The sequence below is a fragment of the Balaenoptera borealis genome, assembly GCF_965194805.1.
Source record: "Balaenoptera borealis genome assembly, chromosome: 7".
Taxonomy (NCBI): domain Eukaryota; kingdom Metazoa; phylum Chordata; class Mammalia; order Artiodactyla; family Balaenopteridae; genus Balaenoptera; species Balaenoptera borealis.
Window position 1 is genome coordinate 105,390,749 of NC_138864.1, and position 20,585 is coordinate 105,411,333.

The 20,585-nt window shown below is 41.4% G+C and overlaps 1 protein-coding gene across 2 annotated transcripts in view; it reads right to left on the reverse strand.

Annotated features, from left to right (window-relative positions):
- Window positions 1-20,585, reverse strand: part of LOC309632456 (metabotropic glutamate receptor 8) — a 646,966-nt gene that overhangs the window by 616,908 nt on the left and 9,473 nt on the right. The gene's annotated exons all lie outside the window — the stretch shown is intronic.

The following is a 20,585-nucleotide window of genomic DNA, read 5'->3' on the forward strand; positions in this document are numbered from 1 at the left end:
AATGCCTGTTCCAAGCTAAGCTTCCTATCGAATTATTGGATGTTCTTGAAACTGTACCACATTCTCTGATATTGAGAAAGTGAAGCAATATAAACTGGTGTGGATAAAGATGAGGTGACTGGTGTGGATAAAGATGAGGATCAAAGGGGGCTCTGACAGGAAGATGCAGTAAATATACTCTTCCCTCTTCCTCCCGTAAGTATAACTAAAAACGGGGACATTATATCTAAAACAAACACAAGACTCCAGAAGGTAAAGAGAAGTCAAGAAAGTTAAGGACCTCAGGACCCAAGGAATGACATGGTGGTGAGTTCCTAGATGTTCTTTTTTCTTCATATATTCCAGACTAGATACTGGAGAAGCCAGCAACCTGGAAATGCCAACAGGCAGAGACAAAAATAAAGAACTCCTGTCTCTAACCCAAGAGCCAAGAAAGGGGCAGCCTAGTCCCTTTCAGATAGAAAACTTTTAGATAATAATCACTCTACTCCAGCTTAATACTACAGGAAAAACCTGCAGCCCCACCGACACCCCACCAGCAAAGGCCTAGAAAGGAGCATAGACTGAGCATAGACTACCGAGGATGATGTCAGAGACGCCTGAGTGAGGAGACTGGACTTCCATCTCCTCCAGGTGCAATCCCAGCTGAGGAGCTGTCAGGCGAGCCTAGGGGAGATTCAGGGCTTTACCACCCACACTCAGCAGTAACCATCCCCAGGAGTTTCAGAGGGCTGTAGCTTCAATGAGCAATTACTTTCTTGAAACAAATGAAAAATTGGAACGATTTGACAAAGAAGTAGGAATTCTCAGCAAAGGGAAGATAGAAAGAAGAACCAAATGGAAATTTTGGAACTAAAATATACCCTAACTGAAACTAAAAAAAAAAAAAAAGCCCTCACTAGATGGGCTCAACAGCAAAATGGAGCAGATAGAGGAAAGAATCCATAAATTTGAGGATAGAAAAATAGAAATTACCCAATCTAAAAAACAGAAAGTAGACTGAAAAAAATGAGCAGAGCCTCAGAGACCTGTGGGATTATAATGAAAGATCTGAAATATAGGTCATCTGGCTCCCAGGAGAGGGAAAAGAGGATGGGCCCAAAAAAGTATTTGAAGAAATAATGGCTGAAAACTTCCCAAACTCGGCAAAGGACAAATTCAAGAATTTCAGTGAACACCAAACAGGGCAAACCAAAGAAATTCATATCAAGACACATCATGGTCACACTTCTGAAAACTAAAAACAAAGACAAAAAAAAGTAGCCAGAGAGAAATGATGCATTAACTATAAGGGAAAAACAATTTGAATAATACAGGACTTGTAACAAGAAATCAAGGAGGCCAGGAGGAAGTGGCCCAACATTTTTCAAGTGCTAAAAGATAAAACTGTCAACCCAGGACTCTATATCCAGAGAAAATATTCTTCAGAGATGACACTCTCAGCAGAAGGAAAACTAAGACAATCTGTTCTCAGCAGACCTACCCTGAAAGAATGGCTAAAGGAAGCTCTCTAAACAGAAAGGAAAAGATAAAAGAAGGAGTCTTGGGACACCGGGAAGGAAGAAAGAACAGACAGAGCAAAAACATGGGTAAAATACAACAGACTTGACTGCTCTTTTGTTTTCTAAATTTAGTTTATGATTAAAGCAAAAATCATAGCACTGTCTATTGTGGTTTTCAAGGTATGCAGAGGAAATATTTAAAACAATCATAAAAGGAGGAGGGGAAAGGGAGGTAAGTTTCTACATTTCAGTGGAACTGGTAAAATGTCAGCACTAGGAGACTGTGATAAATCATCTGTATATAAATGTAATACACAGAACAACCAATAAAAAAAGCTACATAAAGAGATAAACTCTAAAACACAACAGATAGGACTTCCCTGGTGGCACAGTGGTTAAGAATCTGCCTGCCAATGCAGGGGACACGGGTTCGAGCGCTGCTCCAGGAAGATCCCACATGCCGCGGAGCAACTAGGCCCGTGGGCCACAGCTACTGAGCCTACGCTCTCGAGTCTGTGAGCCACAGCTACTGAGCCTGTGTGCCACAACTACTGAAGCCTGTGAGCCCAGAGCCTGTGCTCCACAACAAGAGAAGCCACTTCAATGAGAAGCCCGTGCACCACAACGAAGAGTAGCCCCCACTCGCCGCAACTAGAGAAAGCCCGTGCGCAGCAACGAAGACCCAACACAGCCAAAAATAAAAATAAATTAATTAATTTTTTAAAAAACCACACAACCGATAAATCAAAATGGAATTCTATAAAATGTTCAAGCAGCCCACAGGGAAGCAGGAAGAGGGCAAAGGAGAGGCTGAGGAGGAGGGAGTGGGGGTGGGTGGAGGCATCTCCACCTCCTATGCCAGGGTTACTCCCGAGCTAACTAGACCCTTTTCATGGGGGAGAGCAGTCTCCCTGCTGCTCAGGGGTGTACCTTTGGGGCAGGGCCAAGGGGAGGAACCCCCCGGGCAATTCCACAGAGCTTTGCCTCAGGAATTACAGTGGGCTGGGGATGTTCGTACTGACGATCATGGAAGGCCCTTGTCAAAGCCATCAGGCTGACCTGCCAGCACACCCAAAGGGGCTCCTTGCCCCGGGTTGGGTCTCTGCTAACCTTCAGCACAGTGGAGGCCCCCTCCAGGGGGAGTATGGTATATTTACATGCCAATTACAAAAGCCAAAAGCCCCACTCTGCAACCTATACCACTGGAAAAAATTAATTCAGGTGGCTTTGATGAAGGTTGGATGCAGCTTGGACACAGGAAAGAATCAAGTGTGTGATATGTGGAGCCACGCCCCAAATGCTTAAAGAAATGAGCTGAGTTCAGAATCAGGCAGCCTTGGTAAACTCTCCCTACCAGATATAAAGACCTATTTTCACAGGCATCTTCAGTCTTAGATATACTGAAAAGAAAATGAATCCTGAGTTCCAGTGTAGTTCAACCTCCCTTTAATTGTATTAGAGGCAGGACTCCTGAATCCTTCCAGGCAGGTGGGGAGCCCCCAGTGTTACAGTAAACCATTTCATAGGACCTGCCGGCCCTGTGTCTCTTAGAAGAATGCTTCTGAAAACCTTCCATTACAGTTGTTTATGATTTTTAAGCTTTAAAAACAGAAAAATGTACAAATATCCTGGGGACGATATTTGTACATTTCATGTCATTCATTATTCCAAATGTAATTTTAATCAGTTCAACATAAAAGTATCTTAACATCCTCAATGATGGCACCGGTAATTTTAAATATTAAAATCCACATTAGGGAAAAAAGGGGCTCTGATTCATTCTCTCCTTCCAAATAAGCACAATCAGCTTGGCACACACCTCCAATCTTCCTTTCTCCTCTCCCCTCCTCTTTTCCTTCTGCCTTTTCTCTTTCCTCTTGCTCTTCTCCCTTAGGAGGTAGGTAACAAAGAGCCGGGTTGTAGGGTCAGAGTCGAAGTTGACCCCAAAAAATCTAATTATTCCTTCTCCTTCCACAAACTCAGAAACCTAAGGCTTTTTACAAGAGTAGTAGTTCTATTTTTCCCAAAAAAATCTCTGCTCTTTATGTTTGCCCTGTCTTTAGCGAACTCTAATAGATTTTTCTATTGAGTTGTGGTCTGTATCCCAGTTTCCTAAAAGATGTATTTGCAGACAATACCAGGTAGATTGCCTTGAGTTTCTGGATACAATCTTCCTTTCACCGAAAGGCAAACAGCTCAAGGAAGGCTCTCCTGCACCTACATCCTCCTTTGACTTCCCAAGAGCCGGCCTGGCAACTTGGAAAATTCGGGAAGGTTGCTGAAAATTCAGAAACAGGGTTTCACGGCTTTTTAAATACTGTTAAATTTGAAATCAATGCCTCAAGTTAATTTGGCTCTTTCCGCCTTGAGCTGATTAGTGAACACTAAATTTCATGCTAACGCTCCCAAGCCATTTGCCTGCAATGCGGGAGTCACTTTCCAAATTCCGCTGATTGCAGTAAAAATATATACGGTCACATCATCTCTTGACCGTGGTTCTACGGTATTTCTCACTGGCTTGCGCTCCTCATACAGGTGGTCTGGTGTTTACTGTATTAGACCATCATGCTCCAACTTCCCATTGGCACATGAAGCAAGTGGTTTTCTAAAGTAGTCCTGGAATCCATTACCATGGAAACAAAAGGTACAAAGAGCTATTTTTATCTCATAGGAAAACCTATAGGAACTCTAAAAAGATCAAAAGTGTTTTCAAAGCAAAGGTATGTAGGGCTAAATCCATTCTAGCTTGGGTTAAAAAAGCCTTGGGGTGAAATAACAAGGCAGGTTAACAGAGGAAAAATGAGGGTGGTAGGATGACAGCAAACACACAGCAGCTGGGAGGCTCTGCAGCTGGACAACCGGTGGACACGTGGGGCTGCTCACCAAGTCTACCCACCAAAAGTGGCTTTAAAAACCCAACTCTCTTCCTCTGCCAAGGTACACGAAATAGGATTAGAACTCTGGTCTCTCCCCACGTATGTGAAAATGAATCGTCTGCTTTTCTGACATTGATAATATCATACAAACTTTGGTCCCAACATCTCCACCCGACCATTCTAGACTAGACTCAGTGGAAATGAGGACTAAAGGAAGGAACCTTAACACAAATATGTTCATAGTATCATCTCTACATTTGATCTAGAAACTGATCCCGTGTGTTGAGGAAACACTGTCATGGGTCATATTTTAGTTTGGGAAAGGAGTAGGTACAAACCACATGTATTTGTTTTAGTGTCTCTGTGTTTTCCTGAGGTCCAAGTAGTTTCACCACATCCTGCCATTAACTTCAAAGAATAATTTTGGGTGTGTTAGTCCTTCCATGGAAAACTTCCTGATACATAAACTGCTCTGGCCATCTGTAATAATACAAATTCTTCCCATCCAGCCTCCTCCTCGAAAAACATCTGGTGCAGTAGGAAGCTCCCATCCACAGTGCTGAAGGAGAACACGTTTCCTAACATTTCCCAGGAGCAGGAAAGGCACACGGGGTCATGGCGGTCAGACTCCATTCTTGCATCCAGGCCACTGCCCACTGAGGATGTGCTGGGTCAGGCCACCTGCCATTCTGGCCACTTCCACTCTGAGAGTATGAGGCTTAGAGAGTTGAAGTCCTCTATGTTAACTTCCCTGCTCAAAGGCAATCTTTTAGAATGGCAAGGAAAAACGAATTCCACTTAGAGTAGGGTTAAACTAACAGCAGGAGTATATTCAGGGGAAGGAAACCATTACAGAAAGGATTTGAAATCATACTGTATGAAAGACTGTGCAAAGCAGTGGTTGAAAGCATGAGCTTTTGCATCTGTCAGACCAAGGTTTGACTATGGCTTGGCCACTTACTTTCTAAGTTATCTAAGGAAGCTTAGGTAAGCCTCATTTCCTCATCTGAAAACCATACTTATCTGATGGAATTGTACCGGGGATCAAATAAGATCAGGCTTGCTAAGTGTTTAGCACAGTGCCTGGCATATAAGAAGCTCTCAATAAATGTTAGCTCTTATGCTGTTACTGTTAGGAGCAGATAAAACAGTAGAAACTTTTAGCCTGGAGAACTCAAGACTCAGGACAACCAGGACCTTCAAACATTTGAAGAACTGTCCCATAAAAAAAGAGATGCATCAGAAGACAGGAGCAGGGCCAATGGGTAGAAGTGATTGACCATGACCTCTGTTCCTACCTTGAGCATCAGGATTGCCTCACTGTCCAAATGACTGGGTGGGCTTCCTCATCCCTTATGAAATTAAAGCCATTCCTAAAACTGCTCAAGGGGGAAGAAGATTTCAGGTCAGAATAGAGAAAGAAAAAAGAATGCCATTACAAAATGGAGTGGGCCAGTTTGTGAGATTATTAGCATCAAGTCTTTAAATGCATCAAGTCAGGATGCATTCTTTTCGTACCTCTCTGTGCCAAGGACCATGCCAGGTACTCTCAGAGACATAAAGATGAGTAAGACATGTTTCCTGCCCTCAAGAGCATTATACTCTAGAGGGAGGTTGAGTGGAGATGTATGTTTAACACAATTAAGTGGTACAAAAGGCAGCACTGAATCACTAAGTATTAAGGAGCTTAATAGATGAGATTCTGCTTTGGATGAAAGGCTTTAATAGAAGATCTCAAAAATGCCTTCCATCCCTGAGGTTCCACAAGGCCAAGTATTAGGGGAACTAGGGAAAACAACCGTAAAATAATAAATAAATTATTCTGTGCCAAGCTTCCTAAAACATTTTTAAAATGTTTATTAGTGGATACGATATCTTAAAATGGTGTTAAGTCTTCTACTGAATTTAACTGAGTTATATAAAACAAAGTACAATGCAAAACTGTGTACTTTTCCTTCATAAGATCAATTTTCTAACTGGGCATAGCTTTTTAAGAGTAATTCTCATCATGTAGACGTGATCAGCATTATTTATAGGTTTTACATTTCTTTCACTTCAAATCCTAAACTTGTACCACTTTACTAGAATGAAATATTGATGCTATTAAACACCATGAAATGTTTTAAATAAGATGTTAAAATAATATTTATTCATCAACCTTGGACTACTATAGTATTTTAGATCACTGATTTAACAACTAAATTTCTTCTTATCACATTCTATGCCTAACACTGATCAGGAGAGGTTGAAATTTAACTGTAATTACAGTCCAAAAAGACAGGTTTTCATTTTAGTTCCTCATATTTCAGAGAAACACTTAAGGGTAAATACAAGTTTGAAGCTTAAAATCCTGATTCTCCCAGCATGTGCTTAAACTCACCCTGCTTCACATGCAGACCCTCGGCCCGGCACTGCTCTCAGGACCGTGTTGGCTCAGATCAGCATGGAGGTGACAGATGGGGCATTCAGTTAAGGAGTGGTGCTGGGTTATCTTATTTTTGTTAGAGAAGGAAACTGTGGGAAAAATATTCTCCACTTAATCTATTTTACTTTCAGCAAGGTGTTACCTGTAAATATTAAGTTACACACACGCAAAACTCACTAGGTACTTTAGCTGTATGCATATAAATGAAACGAAGTAATCCAAACTAAAAAATGGAATTTCCGGTATCTTTTCTCCTCAGGCAGAGGGGAAAAAAATATCCAAGGATTTAAAATTCCATCCCAGTGGTTTCAAAGACAACAAAACATGTCCCATCGAGCTCCCATTTAAATCGGTGGGGTAACAAGAGTAGAAATTACAAGTTAAAGTACCGCAGCATGAAGAAGAAAAATAAGCAGTTATGCCATTTTCAATACAGAACCTAGGGCTTCCCTGGTGGTGCAGTGGTTGAGAATCCGCCTGCCAATGCAGGGGACACGGGTTCGAGCCCTGGTCTGGGAAGATCCCACATGCCGCAGAGCGGCTAGGCCCGTGAGCCACAATTACTGAGCCTGCGTGTCTGGAGCCTGTGCTCCGCAACAAGAGAGGCCGCGATAGTGAGAGGCCCGCGCACCGCAATGAAGAGTGGCCCCCACTTGCCGCAACTAGAGAAAGCCCTCGCACAGAAACGAAGACCCAACATAGCCAAAAATAAAAAATAAAAAAATACAGAACCTATTTCCAAGTCACTCAAAATGCTTTACACTTAGAATATTGTAAATTCTCCAAATTTTTTTACCTTACTGAGATCTATGACCACTTTGTGAAACGGAGAAAGTGCAGATATGATTACTCCCAGTTTACTCAAGGGTCAAGAAGACAGCAAGGAGAAGCTGTGACCCTCTCGAGAACAGTGACTTTCCTTATTGGATTGAGGCAAATAAAATCGATTCACTGATAATGCATTTAATTTCTCTCTCAGCAATTAATTGTGTATCTATGCTTAATGAGAATAGAATAAACAGTCAAGATAGGCATGTGGCAGATGAAAAAAATTTTTTTTGATCTTAAGCTACGTGGATTTCCAAAGGGCAAAAATGGGGGCTGGGGGTAGGAATTCTCCGGGGTCCACTAGCTCCTTGCTTGAATCGCACAGCAATTCACCTCCTGTAACTACTCCTTCCCCGAAAGAGAGGGCTTAGATTTCTGCCCTCTGGATGCTCAGTACCCACTTGCTTGGATTTTAACTGAGGTCCCGACTTTCGCATTCAGTGGGAGCTGGGGACATAACCCTCCAACCCTCCCCATTTTCAGTCCTCCTAGAAGACTCTTAAAGGGGCCCTTTGAAGTTTTGCCATAGCAGAGAGACGCTAAGCAGAAGAAATAAGGTTTCCACTTACTTCCATCTTCACGGAGCTGAAGGCATCAGGTCAAAGGTTCTGGGATTCCCCACACCTGGAAGAGCCCTCCTCCTCGCCTGGCCTCTGGTTTATACACTCCTACCCATCCCTCTAGGCCCAGGCCAATCCCACATTACCTCCGGTAGGCCCAGGCCAATCCCACATTACCACCGGTAGCCCGACTCATAGCTGCAGCTTCCTCAGGTGAAGTCGGCCTCTCTTCTAAACCCTGGCACCATGTCACAGCCTTATCACATTGTTTTATACTGTTCGTTGTTACTGTATACGTGTTAGTGATTTCTCCCCAACGAGATTCTAAGCGATGTAAAAGCTTTGAATCTTCTATTTCTTTCTTAGTTATCCCCAGGAGTGTCAAACACCATATACTTCCAGGATGCTGAATAAACCCAAACACCTGCTGGGGATTGGCTATTACCTAGCTCACCTGTTAAGTTAAAGAACGAGAATAAGTGGGTAATATATTGGTATTTCTTCACCGTATTCTGCTTGTGTTGGTGGGGAAAAAAAGAGCTTTCACACTTACTGAGTTTAAAGAACAATACCAAGAACTATTCAGCAAGTAACACTCTGATAGGATTCTGTCCTTCCTGCAAAGATGGCAGAATTCTGCACTGCAAAAATACCACTTCTCCGTGGTCATTTTTAAGTCTTTTGTCATTTACAGACAGTTCTGGGTGTACTCTGATGCTTTTGCAAATATGTTCCTATAAAAGGGTTTCATCAGCAAGGTATTCATGGAAAAGACTCTGACAAGTACAGGTTTCTGGTAACTGACTGTACTGCTGAACTGAATGAATAAGCATTTTCATAACTCTAATGGAAAACTGATGAACACATAAAAGTGCTAACAAAAGATCAAGATGAAAAAAAAATTAATTACATGGGACTGAGTGAACTGATGAGGATGATTATAATTTTTGTGACTTTCTGTTTGAATAAAAAAAAAAAAAATACCACTTCTCTTTCCCTGAGGAGTCTTTTCACATTTCAGTAAACTATCCATGTTTGATTAAAATGAAAATGTACCAGACCATAATTGATATGTTTGACTGAATTATTTATATTTTCAACAGGTGGAACATGAGAGGTACTAACTAGTGTTAGTCAAAGTTTTATATATTTAGTCCCACTATTTTTCTGGTTGTCCAAAAATGAATGTGACTTCTAGAGAAAGTACTTCTGAATCTTTTTAGTGCTTCCATTTCTGACATTTGTATCAGAAGGTGATAGGTATAAGTATTATGTAGTCCATAAAAGTATTCCCTCAAAAAAAGGATAGTGTTCTTTGCCCACAGTGGGCCTATGTTTCCATCTGTGTTGGATCATTGTACCAAACATGGCAAAGAAAGGGAATTCCACTAACAAAAGATCAAGATGAAAAAAAAAAATTAATTACATGGGACTGAGTGAACTGATGAGGATGATTATAATTTTTGTGACTTTCTGTTTGAATAAAAAAAAAAAATCCCACAGGGACTCAGAGGCAAAAAATATACAAATCAATTTTCACTGCAAAGTAAAGGAGCTGTTACAGTGGAGGATTACTGGACTGAATGTCAATATTATGACATAGCACGAGTGTGTTTTGTGTTTGGTAATTGCAGTCATTGTTGGTTTTGTTGTGGTCATCCATTTACAATGCTTGCTGTCAGTCTATTTATCTCTTGTAAAAATAAAATACAGCGTGTGTGTGTGTGAAAAAAAAAAAAGAAGGGAATTCCAACCCAAAAGACAGACTTAAAGACTGCCTGCAGCCTTGAGGTTAGTCAGCCACTCGTCCTCAACCACGGCTCCATCTCTTATACCATCAAACCAGGGGTACTGGGAAAGAGTCCAAAGGAGCCAGAATTTGTTGTTGTTTTCTTTTTTTTTCACAACTGAAACCTAGTGGCACTTTTGTTTGGGTGCTGATATAACCTTAAAATTTAGCACAGCTTGTCTTTGGGTCATCCAGTCTTTCCCTTGGCTGTTTGTTCATTAAACAGAACTGACTCTTACCACCTAAGACATGGATTTGGAAAGAAGAGCAGCCCACTGCTTCCTTAGCTCAACTGGTTGGAGCATGAGGTTGGTGAGGTCCCAGTCTCATGTTTGGCCTTCAGGCAAACGAGACAGCTGAGCTCCATGCCAGAGCCTATTTGGACCTATTGATTGCATTGTTTCTTGGTCAGCGACAGCATCTTTAATGCTAACCTGCCATTGTTCACAAAACAAGGCAAGTCAGTATGGATGCTTGAGTATTGAAGTAGAGGTCTAACTCAAGGTGAATATCCTACTAACGGTGGACATCAACATCTCCCTCCTCACTGTCATCATCAGAACTATGTATCAGGGAACCTACTTAGGACTTCACGCACTTTATCTTATCTTCATTTAAAACCTTATGAAGGGGGCTTCCCTGGTGGCACAGTGGTTAAGAATCTGCCTGCCAATGCAGAGGACATGGGTTCGAGCCCTGGTCTGGGAAGATCCCACATGCCGCAGAGCAACTAAGCCCGTGAGCCACAACTACTGAGCCTGCGCGTGTAGAGCCTGTGCTCCACAACAAGAGAAGCCACGGCAATGAGAAGCCTGCGCACCGCGATGAAGAGTAGCCCCCGCTCGCCGCAACTAGAGAAAGCCTGCGCACAGAAACGAAGACCCAACACAGCCAAAAATAAATTAATTAATTAATTAATTTAAAAAAAAAAAACCTTATGAAGGAGGTACTATCATTATGTACTCTTCAGATGTAAGAAAGCTAATGTTTAGATCACTTTGCTGTACACCTGAAACTAACACAACATTGTAAATCAACTATACTCCAATAAAATTTTTTTTAATTTAAACACACACACACACACACAAAAGAAAGCTAAGATTTAGAGAGATTAACTAGTGTACTTAAGGTAATCTAGCTAATAAGTGTTACATCAGAATTTGAACCCAGCAAGTCTGACTACAAAGCCTGACCTATTTCATATAATTCACATTAATCTGTTTTACTCAAAAGAATATCAAGCACCACTAGATAAGTATATTACAATAATCTATAATTTGAAAAGACAGCTCCTGAGGATAAATATCTATAGGACACAAATATCTCTACAACAAATCTACATAGGAATGATATGCCATTTGTTCTCTAAACAATATAAATGCAAACATTCTCAGAGCTGAGATGATAAATCACTTTGAGAACTCTACTACATAGAATTGTCACAATGTTAAATACTTAAATTTAAAATGTAAGAAATAGCACAAACACTAATAAAAGTTAGAATTCACTCTCGATTCATGTAAAGGGAAGCAAGGGTGAGCTGGAGCAAGAATACATTACCATCCTCACATCCCAAGGGAGCCCAGGGTGGCACTTCGTGACTTCAAAGGTGGGCCTAACCAGTAGATCTGGGGCTATATTGTACCAAGGAACCCAGCCTCCCCAAGCACAGAGGGAGCCTGGGAGAGTCTTGGAAGGAGACAAATGGCCAACATTGAAAACACATGCCTATCAGCTTGCTGGGCCAAATGAAATAAAGCAGCAGAGATTGGCCTCATTCTGGAAACAGATAAAGGTGGCTTTGGACAATGCTATACCTGGACCCCTTCCCACCCCACCAGCCTGGTGCTCATTATGTATTTAAAATACATAAAGATTACATGTATATTTTTATGTTATTAACAGTGCTTACAGATAGAGAAAGTCCCTTATTACAGCTGAAAGAGATATCTCTGTCTTTTGCCAGAGAATGTGTTCTACCAATTAAATGGGTAAATAGGCCCTTTTTCCCCACTGTGGGTAAAGAAGGGCCTCTTGTGACCCTCTATTGATTAAGACTGCTGTGGAATGTTATTTGCAATCTCATTGCATAATGGAAATCAGGAGGTAGCTGTCATGGTTTCTGAAGACAAACGGCTGGTAGCTGAGACAAATCACAGCCTCTTTCGTCACTTACTGTTCTCAATTCCCTGTCAATGTGTATCTTACAGTCCAGGTTTCTTAAATCGGTCTGCTCCACCGTCACAGGTAATAAAAATGAGGAAAAGTGATCATCTGAGTGACCCTGCCTTAGGAACCGTGTTCAAGTGACCATTCTGCTGATCATTACTCCTGAGCCACGCATTATTTAATAAGGAACACAACTTCCAAAAGAGCACACAATTAAAAATAGATCCATACAGCAGCTGCTGTGATTATGACCAATAAGAACAGAAATTCAACCAGGCATGAATCAAAAGAAAAGAGGCCGCTGCCAGACAGAACATTGTTCAACCTCATTTTTGTCTTGTGTACTTTGACTTGCTAAGTCAGCCAGCAGGCGATTTGCACGGAGCGGAGTTTCTCAAAGTGTGGTCTGCGAAACGGCAGCGCCAGCATCACCTGGTTACCATTAGCAATGCCAGGTCTCAGACCCCAACCCAGACTTACTGACTCAGAAGCTGTGCCGGTGGGGGTGGGGTGGGGACTCAGCTTCCATGCTTCACAAAGCCTCTGGGTGATTTGGACGCATGCTAGAGTTTGAGAGCTACTGGGCAGGAGCCAGGGGCAGCCCTCGGTGCTAAGTCTTCCCCCAGAAAGTACAACCGTTGGTTGTAAAAAGCTATCTTCTGAAGAGTCTGGGAAGAAACCAGTCCTGAAACCAAATAAAACCACTGCCATCTTCAATTTTGCTGGAAACTAAAACTTCTCTTTAAAAAAAATCAAGTCTTTAAATTTTTAAAAAAAACTAATCACTGCAATCTTCAGGGTGAATGAATAGAAAGAAGAGCACAGAACTTTTCTTATGCGAATTTATTTGTTTATTTATCTACATACACCCTGACTTGCTCTCAAAAGGTTTTCGGACAACTTAAGCAAAAAATGTATAGCACTGTCACAAGCCATTCTCTTGGAAAGACTCCTCACTACTTTCAAAACAACCTCATTATTATTTATTTATTTATTTTAATTGGATCAAATATCGTTTAAATTCTATAGTGCTTTACGACTTTCGAAAGTTTCACACACATGATTTCATATAATCCCATAATAACCCTTTTTTCCCCTACCCCTTTATTGCCCCTCCCCTCTTCCCTCTCCTCACTCATAGCCGCTACTTAAAACAACCGTATTATTTAAAACACTCAAAAGATAGGCATTATTCACTACGTAACGTCTTAAGAGGTCTTCAGTTTTCACTGTAGGATGTCAGACCTTTCAAGGCTCGGAAAAGGGAAAGTAAGAGATATTTAATTTAAATTGACCAAGTTTAAAATCTGCTCCACCCAACAAGTCACGATGCTCCTTTAATGGTCTGAGCACATGACCACTACACTGGTTCTAAGTTACTGCATGTCATAAAGAGTCACTGCCTGTGAGGTGGGCCTGTATCATGTGAGCCTGCCTTATAGCAAGGTGTTTTTGGTAATTCATTAATTCTGCCCCTTTGTTGGTCCAAGAAGGGGCTCTATGAGACCAAAATTCACTCTAGAGCTAATAGTGCTTGGAATGCCTCTAGCATTGTTTTCACTTTTTTTTCAAATGATAAATGACCTTAAGAAATCAAAGTCAAGTAACCTATCAGTAAGGGATTTATTAAATAAATGATGCTCTATTCATATAATTAAAAACCAAGTAGCTAAAGTTTTATAGTTCTCAGCCCTGGACAAATAACAGAAGCATCTAATGATCATTTAAAATATACCAATGCCAGGGCTCCACCCCAGTTTCATTGGTCTTGGGTAGGGTTTGGGCTTTTTTAAAACCTATCCAGGTGATGGCAACAGGCAACCAGGGTTGAGAATTACTGAGGTGAATCTATATTAGCCAACAAGGAAATCTCTCCCAGCCATGTTGTTATATGAAAAAGAAAGCCAAAAGACATATCTATTAATAAAATTCTGTGTGTGTATGTGACTTCACTAATAGATATGTGTTCGGATGTGGTCTCTTTCCATTTTACACTATTTACTTATTCATTGCTTAGACTTTTCAAAGTGAGAATGTGCTCGTGTCTTTTACTTATTTAATTTTTAATTTTAAAAATCTGTTTAGAGAAAATGTGAATTGGTAGGAAAATGAGGCAGCACATGAAAATATAGGAACTCCCAGAATATACCACCTCTCCTTTCTCCCCTTCTCCTTCCTTCTGTTCCTTTTTGTCAATGAGTACAAAAGTAAAATATACAAAATCCCATTTCTGTTCTATCTACCCAACACCTACTATTTCCAGTGTCTGGGATTGGGGTGAGGGAGGTGGAAGAGGTGGAAGGGGTAGAGAGATATGGTTCATTCATTCATTTATTCAGCAAACGTTTATTGGGTTCCCAGATAGGTCCATACTAGGAGCTGGAAATAACAGCAACAAACAAGATACATATGCCCTCATGGTTATCATGGATATCATCCTGCCCTCGGGGAGCTTTGTTACATGTAACAAAGAAACTTAATGTAGTAGAGAAAAGTAAGAAAAGACTTCCCGAAGTGGAGGTAGACCTTCATCTTGGGAGAAATAGCAGCCACTACAACTTTAAGAGGAGTGGGGACTTCCCTGGTGGCGCAGTGGTTAAGAATCCGCCTGCCAATGCAGGAACACGGGTTCGATCGCTGGTCCGGGAAGACCCCACATGCCGCGGAGCAACTTAACCCGTGCACCATAACTACTGAGCCTGCGCACCTAGAGCCCGTGCTCCACAAGAAGAGAGGCCACCGCAATGAGAAGCCTGTGCACAGCAACGAAGAGTAGCCCCCGCTCACGGCAACTGCAGAAAGCCCACGCGCAGCAATGAAGACCCAACGGAGACAAAAATAAATAAATAAATAAATTACTTAAAAGAAAAAAAGTGCATCCTTTAAAAAAAAAAAAAGAGGAGTGGCATGACCACGTCTGCATATTTATGTGTCTCTATGGCTTCGAGTTGTGTCAGTGACCGTGGGCAGTGCCCATTCCCCCTCCACCCCAACTTAAGGCCACTAAGAGAGAACATCCAGCATCTCTCATCCGAGGTGAATAGGCTCTTTACAGAACTAAATTAGAGCTCGCTACAGGAGCAAAGGATTGACTAAAGGAATCTGTCTTTCAATTTTCCATTATCTGTTTGCCATCAAATAAGATTAAACAAGAAATGTTACCTCCTGCTGAGTTTATTGATTGGGCTCATTTTTCTGCCCATCTAACTAGATGAGCCTGAATACGGCAGATATACCTGTTCAGAGTTTACGTTAAGAAAGCCTACTGTATGCAATAAATAACTCGCAAAATGCTTGGCTTTATGGGAGTGGTTACTGCAACTAGTAGAGTCTCTTGGGAGAAAATATATCTTTGTAAACATAGCAGGGTAGGCGAGCACATCCAGGGTAATGGGATACTTCACTGTACTTCATTTACTTAACATGAAGGTCAATTTTAGCCACTTATAACCAGGACACTTCTGCATGGTGAGAAATTATCTAGAAGTAATTCTAGATACTTATAGAATAATCCACATGTGGATTTCTATTTGATTGCTTTGGGAAGTATACACTACAGACTATCTAACCCCCATCCTTCAAGAGTTGAAAATTAACTCTCTAGGTAAAGTTCACCAGAAAAACATGAGAAAGAGAAATTATATCTGACACTATCCTTTTCTAACCCCAATGCATCTATGTGGACATCAATATGTGTTACCTCCTAGTATCAATGTGCTATTTTTAACTTAGAATGTTCAATCTTTGCTAAAAGTAAGACATATGATTAGTGTTTTGAGGAACAGATTTGCTCTAATTTAAAAGAGAGGGGTGGAAATGTTCTAGAAAGGGGAAAAAATCTGAGCTCTTTATAAAACATATGCAAATTCCTCGAAACTGCTTTATAAAACAAATTTAAATTATGGGCTTCCCAGTCAACATTTCCAAAAGGCCCTCTCATTCTTTTTTAATTCTTTTCAAACTAAGCAGACTCCATACGAGAGCTGGACCCCTCTTTTCTTTGGTCTCTCTGCAACACAGGAGCCCCTGAAATGGCATATTAACCTTCCTGTAGGTTGGAGCAGTTCTGGGCTTTCTGGGTTTGCTACTCTGCAGTTATGGGTCACATTATCCTAATCGATCCTACTATTATCTAAAACCATTAACTTGGTATAGGGATTAAACAGTCACCTAGGTGACCACTCTGCCGCCATGTTAACCCATATATGACACGTGTGTGTGTACGTGTGTGTGTGTGTCAAGGCTGTGTGTAGTGCTTCTAAAAAGTTCATATCGAATGGATAAAGAAGGTGTGGCACATATATACAATGGAATATTACTCAGCCATAAAAAGGGACGAAACTGAGTTATTTGTAGTGAGGTGGATGGAGTTAGAGTCTGTCATACAGAGTGAAGTAAGTCAGAAAGAGAAAAACAAATACCGTATGCTAACACATATATATGGAATCTAAAAAAAGAAAAAAAAAAAAGGTCAGAAGAACCTAGGGGCAAGACAGGAATAAAGACACAGACCTACTAGAGAATGGACTTGAGGATAAGGGGAGAGGGAAGGGTAAGCAGGGACAAAGTGAGAGAGTGGCATGGACATATATACACTACCAAACATAAAATTGATAGCTAGTGGGAAGCAGCCGCATAGCACAGGGAGATCAGCTCGGTGCTTTGTGACCACCTAGAGGGGTGGGATAGGGAGGGTGGGAGGGAGGGAGATGCAAGAGGGAAGAGATATGGGGACATATGTATATGTATAACTGATTCACTTTGTTATAAAGCAGAAACTAACACACCATGGTAAAGCAATTATACTCCAATAAAGATGTTAAAAAAAAAAAAAAAGTTCAGATCATTGAAGTCTTGTTCCATGACTCTCAAACTTGTTTTCACTCCCAACACACCTGAGAAATGTGAGACACTTCAATCAGTAAAAATGGTTCTAGGGAGGGGGTTGGGAGGCACACACTCACTCACTGTGTCCTCACATGAAAAGCCTCTGAGGTAGTTTTGATAGCCTACACCCCCCCACCCCAGGGCATGAGGAGAGAGGGCGTGAGCCCCGCCCACACTCAGGGTTGACAATCACTGGTTTAGTATGGCATTCAGTGCCCCAAGGGGCAAGGCCACAGGCCAGCTTCCGCCCCACACCCACCCCCCAATGAAGCCTGGCTCCACCCCGTGCCCAATTCTCCGCTGAAGTTAAAGGGCTGATTTTACCATTTGCCCCTGAGCTTTGATAGGAGGAGAAACAAAGATAGGGCAACATTCCTTCCCTCTAGAGACGAGCAGGACCAGCTATACTCCACAGCAGAGGAGTTGCCCCCCACCCCGACAAGGTGCAGGATCTGGGGGGCTAAATGAACCTCCCCCCAATGCCTGAATCCCCTTGACAAAGACAAATCATTTCATTGAACCACAGTTAGCGATCCCACGGAAAACAGAATCCTCCTCTGACTTAAACACAGACATGTTATATGCAGATGACTGATAACACATGCATAGCTCCTTTCCTGAAACGAGGCTTCGATTAGGAGAATGGAGAGGGAGACGAGGCCAGGAGACGGTGCCGCAGGAGGGCCAGACTGAAGGAAGAGGAAGATGGGCATGCCTGGAGGACTTTGTCTCCTTCACAATGTAGCCCAGGCAGATAACACATGGCTTTACCAGGATAGTCCAGAAAAAGGGAACTGGGACCTTTGGAGATTACTTCTGATTTCAGCCCAAATATTTTCTATACAATTTTAAAAAGATTCCAGCTACATTATAAAAACCCCAATTAATGCTTATTGTTGAAAAGGACAATAAGTAAATTCATTAATCAAGACCTTGGTCAAATTTAATTGTATGTGTTTTTCCAAGCCAAGATGCTCGACCTTCTGTGATTCCATTAATCCAGGAATAAATGGCACTATACTGATATCCAGGCATCTTTTTCAATACTATGGGTCATATGCTGTCCTGGAGGGGCCCAAGCGCCATAAAACTGTCCTAAATGTTTAATTTTATTCAGTTCGTAGCATTTGTTTAATCAAATTATTATCTTTCAAAATGGAACTGTAAGCCAATCCCCAAAGCATTAATTTGCTGATCATTCCTTTGATAACTATTCTAATATTTCATGTCAGTCCTAGCATATGTGTTTAAACAGAATATATATTCACACATAAAGTGAAATATTTTCTATTCCAAGAGTGACCATCACCATTTCATAATTAATATCAGTGTGGAGTGCTGGCTGGAGGTCTCGTATGAATCGTCAAAGTAAATTAAAATAGCACAACAACGATTAAGTTGTAATTATCAATTCACAGTCATGTGGTTCCAGGTTCAGCTGGACGATGGGCTGATCACTTACATCTTCTCACTTACTTGTAAAAGACAGATTTTTCAAGCCCCGCTTATTTGGTTAATAAATATATCTGCTTCCATATATTAAATGCTCACTCCGGGCCAGCACACTGGTCTTAGTCATGACATCTACCCAACCAACATCTCCTCCTGGCTAAAAGTCACCCAGTCCCTGTGCTTTGGTAAAGGGTGGCAGCCCCTTCATGTGCAGACCACGGTCTCAAGAATTGACCTACAGCACTGGACTCTGCCCAGAGTCAATGGCATTGTAATTCTCCCACCTGATCAAATAAGGTCCCTCCAGAGTTACCCAAGAATTGGCCAGTCAGTGAGAGAAGAACAAAGCAGAGAGAAGCCAGGTCTAGAATGCATAAAAACAAAACCTACCCTTCAGTTGGCCTGATGTCCCCTTTGGCAGCCCAAGCAGACAAAGGACATGGTCAGGTCCTGGTGGAATCCTTCACCTGCATTATCTCATTAAATCATCCAACAACCTAACACAATGTTAACATCCCCATTTTACAGATAAGCTGATTCTGTAGCAAAATTAATGTAAACAAGTTTTGAAAACCTCAACTGAGCAATTATCGCCTCCACCCCACTCCTCAAATCCTTGCCCACTTTTGGCACCAGACTCCAGGAAAGAGACAGGATTCACGGGAATTACGATGGGATTGATGGGAACCAGAATTAGTGTATAAGGGGAGAGTAACAGGAGGGAGATGATCCTCACGAAAGTTTCCCCTTCCCTAAAAGTGGGTGTTGATGAGTTAAGAACAGAAAAGAGATGCTTTGGAGCATCGGGGGAGGGAGATCAAGTCAGAGGGGAGAAGAGAACTGGGAAACTGGCTGGAGCTGGACGTCACCCCAGAGCCGAAAATGCCATGCGGCTCAGAATCAGGATGCTGGGAGAAATCCAAGATCCTAGGATGCTGGGGTAAACCTGGAGCTTCTGGTTCTGCATCTTGCCTCCAGGCAAGGGGTCAATTAGCCCAACAGAAATTACTAACAACTTTCCAGTTTCCCTTGAAAGTTTTCAGAGATGGACAATTACAGCACCCTTGGCTGCCTATTTTAATCTTGCGTCCTCCTCCTTGCCAAGGGGCTCTTCCTAACGTCTGGCTCAAATATCTCAGGCATTCCCTGACGCCTGTGTGTGACTCCTCAGTACTCCTTAGACACAGAGAGCTTCTGCTCAGCCGCATCCTCATTTGAGAAAATTTCATCCATCTGAAAATAGTCACTAAGGGGCCTCTTACCATTCTCTCCTCCAAACTTAGGGAATTCATACAGAAGCTGGGTGGATGTTACAGACATGAACCAGACTAGATGGTCCCCCAAGACAGCTTCCAAAGCAGAAAGCTTTTGATTCGAACCCTTCTATGTTCTGAAGTAAGTTTTCCATCACTTTGTTCATTTTTGTCACTATATCTGTCATCTGTCCAACTTCTCCATATTCTTTTAATATTTTTAAATCTAATATGCACAGAAACAGCTTCTCACAATATTAAACGAAGACTCATTAATTCAGAGTAAGCTGGAAAAGTCATGTCCCACTGAGTAAAAAATCAGCGTGAAAAGTATTTTCAATTTTTAAAATTATGTCTATTACAAATGACTACATAACGGATGTTAATAAATAAAATGAGAAAGTTAATGAAAGATGAATTACAATAACTTTATGTTTATGGGACTTTATGCTTTCAAAATATTGTTCCATGTGTTGTTTTATTTTGCCAATTTTATTCAAAATGTAATCTATAGGTAATAGATCATCCAACCTAAACCAAAAAGTCTCGAATTATCCTGCTAAATCTGAACTTTTAATTCAATAAGAATTACATACAATTATTCTAAGTCTGCATCAGAGCGGTCTGAATTAATGAGGTTCTGCTCTATTGTAGCTATAATAAACCTGACAACTTTATGGCCATCTTCTAGCCCAGAGTGTCACTCCCATCTACCCATTAGTAATAAATACTGTTTCTCCACACAGGAACTTTTGTCATAACAGAGCATCCCACGTTAAAGAAATTTCACCAAGTAAATTATCTTAAATCTCAAATACCATAGAAATGTTTGATCTGATAAATG